Source organism: Leguminivora glycinivorella, chromosome 19 (assembly GCF_023078275.1).
Source record: "Leguminivora glycinivorella isolate SPB_JAAS2020 chromosome 19, LegGlyc_1.1, whole genome shotgun sequence".
Taxonomy (NCBI): Eukaryota; Metazoa; Arthropoda; class Insecta; order Lepidoptera; family Tortricidae; genus Leguminivora; species Leguminivora glycinivorella.
The window spans coordinates 14,234,110-14,244,073 of NC_062989.1; the positions used below are offsets into that span (position 1 = coordinate 14,234,110).

The window sequence follows — 9,964 nt, forward strand, 5'->3', positions numbered from 1 at the left end:
CCAAAATTCGCTTATACACGAATTAATTCCGATGAGGTAGGCTTCGTTGAGTGTGCTAGGGGAGGCCTTTGCTCAGCTGTGGGACACAATATAGGCTGTTAAAATAGTATCTTACGACGTTTTTCAGTACAGATGAGCCTCCGAACGAGACTTCGGAGTCCGAAGTTTCGACCTGGCATATAATGAACCACTTCTCGCACTAGTGCGTAAAAAAACCACCATCTGTACTGAAAAAATAGTTAATTGTTTTACAAGGGGGCAAAGTTATTGTTTAACTGCACGTGCCAATATTGATACTCGAGCAAGCGAAAGATTCCAATATGGCAAAATAGTACATTACGATACAAGTGCGTAAAAAAGGAAGTTCGAAACGAGTAGCGATAAATTAAAACACGACCGAAGGGAGTGTTTTAAATCGACACGAGTTACGAATTTCCTTTTCGCACGTGTATCGTACGACGTTTTTCAGTACAGATGAGCCTCCGAAGTTTAGACCTGGCGTATAATGAACCACTTCTCGCACTAGTGCGTAAAAAAAAACACCATCTGTACTGAAAAAATACTATCGCAAGGAAGTCATTTCGTTTAAAAATAAATATATCTACTCTGCCTATTCCGATTGCTTATAGTACAAGAACTTATTTAGTTAAAAATAGAATAACTAAGGAACTTATAAATTTGGTCTTCTAGTAAAATTTACCGTGTAACAACATGCACTGTCGTCTGTCTAACACAGTCCGTTCTCTATTGGGAAAAGGTGAATTTTTGAGTAGGGCATTGGCGTTTGGTATGGGTATTATACACGTCCTCCCGAGTCAAACAAGACCGGTAGCCACTTTGAACTCCGTGTCCGAAGGGGGAGAGGGGGTCAAAGTATGGAGCTCCTGCTGCTCAGAAAAAAATTCTGGCCGATTAGTTTGAGCTTTTGAGTCAATTTTAGTGTCAGTTTTATGTAACTACTTTTTTAGGGTTCCATAGCAAAATATAGCACAATATTTAATATAATGAATTTTTAGTAGCCACGAAATGCAAACAAATCCTCATATTTCCATATTTTTATACTAATCATGATTTTTAAAAAATATTTTTAAAAAGCCTATTTTATTAGTAATCTTTGATGATTCTAATATTTGATGTAAAAAAAATATTGAAAGTACTGCAACGATCGCCATCGCAGCATAGGGGACAGCATAAAGATTTTTAATAATCATTATACTGCGCCCCGAGTGTTACCCACGATCAAGAAGAAGCGACGTGTTAACTTAGGGTATATCTTACTTCCTCCATACTTAATTTTATAAATAATATTTGTTAAGGCACTTGGGCGTGGCGTGAGGAAGTAACAAACACAGTATGCTCACAAACTTTTGCCTTAATAATATTACTGTGATTTTTAATCTTCTTCAATTTAAAAATGAAGCGAACAGTTTACATAAAAATGACACCAAACTTGACTCGAAAGTTCAAAACTAATAGGCCAGAATTTTTTTCTGAGTACCGGGAGCTCCATACTTTGACCCTTTCGGACACGGAGTTCAAAGTGGCTACCGGTCCTCTTTGACTCAAGAGGATGTATATAATACTCATACCAAACACCATGTCTGTACTCCAATATATATACCTCTCCATACAAGCATGCCCAATAGAGAATGGACAAAACAGTACAAACTGACGTCTCTTGAGTTGGGTCTCAGCAGCGTGTTGAAACCATTACATGTCTCGAAACTTTCCTCCGTTACATTTGGAAATGTCTGCCTTACAGCACCTGTAAAATTTATAAAATGTTAGGAAACCTTTAGATATATTATTTTAAATCAATTTGGACTAAACGCATATGAATAAGTCTTTTGCAAAAACGTCTTTTTTGGCACAAGCTTTTTTTTATTGCCGACTGTACCTTTCTTTCAACAGTTGTCTACTGCTCTCCGAGATGTTTCTAAAAACCCCTTTTACTCAATGGGGATACGACGTTTCATAACAAAGTTCCTATGACCACCTTTCTGCTCCATCATCAGATCAGCTCCATGATACCATAATATTGCATTGTCACATGATTTACATATGCATGCAAAATTTCAGCTCAATCGGAAACCGGGAAGTGGGTCAAATTTAGCTTCTACGTTTTGACCCAAACTAACACACTAACAAGGCAAGTTGAATAAAAGCTTGTAATAAAAGATGGACATTGCCCTTTATGAAGGGTTCATAAGTACTTACGTTTTAGAACATTCGTCAGTATTAGGGTAGATGATGAAATTGTTTTTTCCCTGTCCAGAAGTCATCCCACAAGATTGGTTCCAAACAGCAATTGATGCAGTCCCGTTCCTTGCCTCCTTCTGTTTGCCTTAGCATATCCTAAAAAGAGAAAAGAGAGTCAGTGTTATTCAATCCATAATTACTTCAGCAGAAACGGGCGATTTACTACAGCAGGGGTCAATTCTCCATACAAAAGCTCTCGACTATTTCCTCCCTGGTTTTTTCAACACAGATTATTATATTTATTATCGTTTATATATGTGTCGGACTGTCGTAGGATAGTCAAAATGGGTCAACAATTAGCCAAAACAAAAAAAACCAAACGGTACGACACAGATTATTTCATTATCATTCAAATCCTCAAATTTCATCCTGATTGATTAAGTTTTAGAGGAGGAAACAGTTGAGAGTGGAACTTCAATTTTTATACTATAAATCTAGTTAATAACACAAACTAGTAAGAGATTTTTGCTATACCCTTTTCAGGGTCCAAATATGTACATATTGTAAAAATTATATGGTATGCAAATAAAGAACAATAGTATATTACCTAAGATTCTCTAATTGAAAGGGGGAGCTCCTTTCCATTTTCGCTCCTGTTGCCCTTCAATGCAGCCCGTGGAGCAGCTGTGACATACTCCATGTTATTATGAGCAAAAGTAACAAACTCATACCTAAAGCTGAAAACATAAAATTAGTTGAATAAATCAGCATCATTAATATATTTACACAAGTAGAAGTAGTTAGTTTCAATTAGATTTGAATGGTTTTCTCCTCATACCATAAAATTTATTCTATATCTAATCTATCTCATATAATCTAATTAACAGGATAACGTTAGATTCTTCACTCCTACGGTTGCGCCTAGATCAGCATACCTAGGGCATTTTATTTCTTAAATAACTAAAAACTAAACCAAACAAACAAACTCGACCTAAATCAATAAATAACCAGAACTGGCAGGCAAGCATGGTCGTGCGATAAATGATAAAACATTAGGCCATCCCATGCTTGCCTGCCTGGCGCTAAGAATAAAACACATGGACGCCTAACGCAAAGTGCAGTTAACTCGATAGAACTCATTTCATTCAAAGAATCCATACAAAACTTAAGAAACAAAATACTTACTATATGATCCTGGTCTGCATTCCGTGGGTTTCCACTCCGTTCTATATGTGGCGGTTCTGTGCCAGTGCCAGGTGGGCCCTGCCGTTTTTTGATGTCATCCGACCATCTGCTCGTGGTTTCCCGCCACCTCGGCCACCCAGGCTAGGTCTCCACAGCAATACTAGGCGACCCCATTGATCGTCATCTCTGCGAAAAATATAGCCGGTCCATTCCCACTTGAGTTAATCCTTTTTGCAACGTCGGTAACTTTATTGCGTTGGCGAATATCCTCATTTCGAATTCTGTCTCGCAATGAAATTCCTGGCATCGCGCCCTGATAGCTCTTTGCGCCAGTCTGAATTGACGAATTCTTCCAACAGTCAGCGTCCATGTCTCCACGTGTCCACTAAAGTAACACAATTTGTAAAATACCAAAAATTACTTAAAAAACGGCACGGTGGACGTCGGCAAAAACTAATTACAAAATTTACAAGTCAACAATCAAAAAGGTAAGAAAGATGGCGGACTGGTGGCGCACTCGCAGCTCGCTTGTCGTGGCGTCACAAGGGGCGTCAGGGTTACCAACTTAAATGTTTTACCGCTACTTTTTCGTTTTCGCTACAATCCTTACAAAATTTTATAAAAGCAATACTTTGAGAACGAGGTATTTATTTCATTTATTTGTGTGGTATTTAATATGTATTTAATACGAAATTGTCTATTTTGATTTGATTTCCTAGTAATTAGTCTCATTTATTAGTAAGTATATTTAAAGAAGTACGTTACGTAAAATATGCATGCAATGCAATTAAGAAATAACTGACAAATAGTTTTGATACTTATAATTTTTCCATATTTATTCTTTATTCAATTTTTTTTTAACACGGAGTTTGTACTAACGGTATCTCGAATAAAAGATAACATATTAAATGATAATGAAAGTTGGAATGCACTGCACTGCACATATTATGTGCTGAGCTGTGCAACAATAATAATTATATCAAATTCAAGCACATCTTATAAGACTGGGGCGCTTGGTATGAGCAACTGATGGGAAGGCTATACGAGTACATTACGTTTAGTTAGAAATTGAAACTTTCTGCCCGTACATGGAATATAATACAATCTTATACTTTTAAACGAACAATTCTTGTATATTTATTTATATATTTATTTATACTGACGATCTCGGAAACCGCTCTAAAGATTTCGCTGAAATTTGTTATGTGGGGGTTTTTGGGGGTGAAAAATCGGTCTAACTTATCCTTAGGTCCGGAAAACGCGAATTTTCGAGTTTTCATGCGTTTTCTTCGCGCGCCATCTCATGTGCAGTAGTTGTACTGTTAAGACAGAATTCTTTCGGTCGATGTAAGTACTATTTATTGCAAACACTAGATGGCGACACAGGTCAAGGCTAAAATGAATAGAAAAATACACTATTTGAGTTTTAATGGCGAAACGCGCGCCATCTCGTGTGGAGTAGTTGTGTTGTTAAGGCTGAGAATTCTTTCGCTCGATGTAGGTACTATTCATTTTTGAACTAGATGGCGACACATGTCAATGATACGAAACAGAACCAAGCGAAGCTCGGTCACCTAGATATTTATATTAATAAGTGACACATTTACACTTTGCTACACCCGTATCAGGGTCCATGTATGTACATATGTATGTGGGCCTATGGGTGTACAGAATGAATGAGGTATGCAAATAAATTCTCTATTCTCTATAATATTTTCAAGTTCCTATGGGTACAAAATATCGTGAGTGTTTTTTTTATGTGAACACTTAATGTTATTCTTCACATAATAAAAAATTGTAACCGGTTATGAAATTTGGTCGGTTATTGCATTCCCTAGTCTTAGGCACGCCATAGACACTCTGAGAAATTCATAATCTTAAAAAGATTTGCATCCAACCTGTCAGTTCATACTGACAGAATTTTCAGATTGAACTGACAGGTTGCATACAAAAAAAAAAGGTTGCATATAAACCTTTTTTTCCACACTGTGGCGTGGTGTGCCTTAATTTATACATGCAGCTGAATAGGCAGATTTCTAGCAAGTAGTTTTTTTAAGCTGTCACTGTAGTATCTAAGTCATAAAAATAATGAGTTCAAGTTTAATTGGTTTTACATGAAAACTAGTGCCTGTGCTATGAATGCGTCACCTACAGAGCTGAATTTTTTTTTTTATTTACAACATATCTGTTAAGGGTGCGCGGCTCGCCCACGGTCGTCGAAGTTGCTCGGCAACTTACGTATTTGTATGAAAAGTTGCGTTGCTTCGTGAGCGATCTCTCATATGCATTTCTTATTAAACAGCGTCCATCAGCGACGCGTCGAATCGCATATGAGAACTCGATTCGACACAGTTCGATTCCGCCTTAAGCCTGGCATCCACTAAGGGCACTAAGAACGGCAACAGAGTCTGAAAGAGACAGTCTGAAAAAATCATAATCTGAAAAAAGATTTGTATGCTGACACTGACAAATCTGTCAGTGTACGTTTGAACTGTCAGTTATGCATACAGTCTTCATTTCATAATCTTAAAAAATCATAATATTAGCGCTAGGAGGTAGGGCATAGCGAATGATATTCCGCTTTCTGTGGTAGGGCACACGGATATCGTTTCGCTCGAAGCTAGAGCAGAGCCCAACTGGGGAAGTACCTCCGCCTAACAGAAGACCGCAGCCAAATAGCACTAGACCCTACTCATAGTGTTGTGTTCCTGCCGGTGAGTAAGGCTCCCAGAGCTCAACGAGGGTGCGGGGTGCTGACCACGGGAGGACTTAAGGAAATAATTTGTTCCGTCTATTGTCTTTTGAGTCGTTGGCAACCCAAACCCTCCTTTGAACTTGTGCACTCCTTTTTGCTGTGTACTTATTGTTCCAAACTCTGGGGAATAAGTTTGGAACAAAAAGAATTAGAACAATTGCCTGAATTCATCTCCAAAGGTTTATCACTATAACTGCTATCATTATAACTCAATCTGTACAAACGTCAGTCAAGCAAAGGAATGATTCATACCTTTGGTTAGCAGTGGCTACACTGCATGTATGGAATGACTGTTAGAGCCTTTCTCTAACCGCTGTCCTCGTTGCTTCCACACTGGTCAGCATGACTGGCATCTCAAGATCTGTATTAAAAAGGGGTAACTATGACTTACAAAGTCACTAAATTATCTCTATATAATATCACACATTTAGTTCTATGCAAGTATTATTACAAGGTTAATTTCATGTTATATTCTTTCCATTATAGGTTCTCAAATCTCACTGAAATCATTAATTCCAAGTTGCTTATTAAAGTTATCACAGTTCCAACTATTTCATCATCATCATCATTATCATTATCATGACCATTATCATTATCATGACCATTATCATTATCATGACCATTATCATTATCATGACCATTATCATTATCATGACCATTATCATGTTAGTTCCCTTTGAACTACATAAATGTAGTACTTAAATACATATGTAAAGTATCTCAAAGATACTTTCCAGTCACCATTATGGTGCATCAATATTCATACCAAAGTACTACACAAATAATGCAGTAAATCAGTAAACAAAGTCAATTTCTAACAACATTTGTCTTTCATTATAGTTGCTATTATCTCAACTAATGTATTGAGATATATCAACTTAATTCAGCATATTCAGGATACAAAATTCCATATATAATAGCCAAACTCAATATGAAAGCTTTGTAACCATTCTCTTACAAAGTACACTTCTCAAACATGTCTCTCATAAACACAACTAAGGCAAGTACATTAACACCACACATAGATCAACACATTACAGATTATTAGAGATATTTCATAAACAACAGAACACCTCTGTCGTACACATATTATCAAAGCCACTTATAGTTACATCATAGATGTTTCATAAGCCACAGAACCTCTCTGTGGTAACCACATTATCAAAGCCACTTTTAGGTAAATCATAGGTGTTTCATAAACCACATTATCATATCAGTAATTACTTTCATAAACATGAATTTAACCAACACATGAAAAACCCATAGGGAAATCAGGTAGTTCTTTCATCTGGCACATTACCAAATCCATCTTTATCAAATCATACATTTTCTTAGACACAATATACAAACTTAAAGCTATACATTTACATGGTGTCACAACGCTCCACACTAGTGGCCAACGCCTGACAAATATCATTATTAGACCCAAAATGTGTATGAAGGTTCGTCAACCCTCTCAGAGTAGCGCTAGTCTGTACACATGCCCGAGGGCCCTTACAGTGATCACCATCTTGGGGGTCCTCCCAGAGGATGCGTGAACCCATGGCCTTCAGGTGTCAGCGGCCAGGTCTCACAAACTCACTGGCGTTTACCAAGGCCTGGGGCGCGACTCCAACCCCAGCCAAACTCATAACTTTCCTCATATTAAATAGATAGCACAATTACTAAGGCTGGACCGCACCCCCAGCCCCCGGTGGCGGTCATACCAGCATCAGGGCTACCCGATGCCTGGTCCCAAACTCGTTGGGGCCGCGCTGACTTACAGCCACGTTGGCTCTTTCCCGCATTCAACATGCGCCATTTTGTGATGCAATCATGTTAACTACATGATCTTTATATGCATAAACGTGTAACAACTCCCTGCCACACTCATTTCAATATATCATCCATAACGGAAACACCATCATCGTAAACTTTGTAATAATGCATAGCAATAATATTCAATCATGAAAAGTTAGTTTTAGGTTAAATGTACGAGAACGTTTTGGGAAAATAACTCCTCTTTTATCATAGAGATATAAAACACCACTTAGCTTTCTTTGGTGACTCAGCTCCCCTTGATGAGCACTGATTCGAATATTAATTTAAGTTGTTACAATTCAACACGCCAAAACAATAGCTAGCAGAACTTTTCAAGTTCTAACCATAGATTAAATACCAGAACCCTTTAAACGGAAGTTGTTTCGTTCAGTTGGTAGTGTTGCCAGGTAACTCGCGAAACGTCGCGACACACCCGACGACGAAAGTTTAATGAAAAGGAGTTAGTGTAAGCAACAAGTGGCGGGACCACTCTTTGATCTTCTCCAATTGCTTGGACCGCTGTTGCTCTCTTTTGTCTCTCATCTCTAGGCGTCACTGACTCTATGCCATCTTGTGCAAATCACTCTGACATATTTTCAGAGGTATACATGATTTCTGTTTCATTGATGCCTTCTACTTAAGCCTATATCCACTTTATTTTATCTCTGAGTACTTATTATGTTATTATCCACTATCTCTTCCTTTGATCTGTTTTCCATTATGTTTCACATCTTCTCTTTGAACCGGTATATCTACTTCTATATCAAGATCCATCATTTCTTCCTCATAGAATGTTTATCATTTAATATATCCTTTGCAGGATCCACAGACACCATTGATTCTCTTATCTCAAGGACACAAATATATAGCAATATATCCTATAAATATAGTATTACCTAATTTGCTTTGGCCACTCTACATTGCCCATTTATTTCTGTAATTAATTTTGATATACGATCAACTTTCTGAGTCTCTCTGTTCTCTTGATTTTTTCTTAATTTGTACATACTATGTCACCAACACAACACGTGGTGCCACCTTAACTTGAACTCTCACTTGTTTATTCTTAACCTCTCACAATTCGAGAGACCCTCCCGCGCCAGAAAAAGAATTGTCAATCATCTGATTGCTCAGACATTTAGATGGGCTATATAACAAAACTTCAGAACCATTTAAGTAGCCAAAATGTAACTTTTCTATGTCATTTAACGGTCCTTTTGCCACATCAGCCGGATTCAATTTGGAGGGTACATAACGTAGATCCAAGTTTTTGTTCTTTTACATTTCTTCTATCCCTTTTGTTACAAATAGTACAAGTAACTTGTTTGACTGCCACCTATAACAATCTGACTGTCACACTCTAATGTTTGCTTAGTCACCTTTTATTGGGAGATATCTTTTTACATATTATATTAATCTATTTTCTATTGAGGTGCCTCATAGTTCTAAACGGACTATTTTTAAATCATCCTTGATTTCTTATGAGAGTCAGTCTATTTCAGTTAATGCCTTTGCTGTATACATTATAGTTAGTATCTCTATGCACTATAGCAGAATATGCATTGACTAATGCGTCTGTGAAACCATATATTTGACAAGTTTCTTCCCTGGATATATTTCTAGGTAAGTATACCTACATATTTCTTTTACTACCTCTACACAGTTATATAGTTTTCCAGTATGTTACAATTTCTTTTAATAAGGTAGAGTTTCATCTAATATTTTTTATTTACCCATAAAGATTGTAAGAGCAATTTAGCTGGTTAAAAGATAGGCGCTGCAAGCCCACACGGATAATAGATGTAAGCTATGGTATTTAGTATTTCTCTTTTGGTAAAAGTATTTTTTGTTGGATTTGTTCTTGATTTAAGTATCTTTGCACATATCACAAACCAATCCTAAAGTTTTTACTGTGCCTTTATTGTCTATTTCTGGAATGATTTTCCAGATCCATAGGATTTGTATCCATAGAATACGTTTTGTTAATGTTCTCTAGCCATAAAATCTAGTCACATCTCTTATCCT

The 9,964-nt window shown here is 37.1% G+C and overlaps 1 long non-coding RNA gene across 1 annotated transcript; it reads right to left on the minus strand.

Annotated features, from left to right (window-relative positions):
* Window positions 1-480: 480 nt before the first annotated feature.
* LOC125236840 lies at window positions 481-4,538 on the minus strand. The gene is made up of 4 exons (XR_007178236.1): window positions 3,385-4,538; window positions 2,807-2,936; window positions 2,218-2,355; window positions 481-1,765 (listed from the first exon to the last, which is right to left on the minus strand). It is a non-coding gene; the product is annotated as an uncharacterized LOC125236840 (long non-coding RNA).
* Between the last annotated feature and the right edge of the window lie 5,426 nt (window positions 4,539-9,964).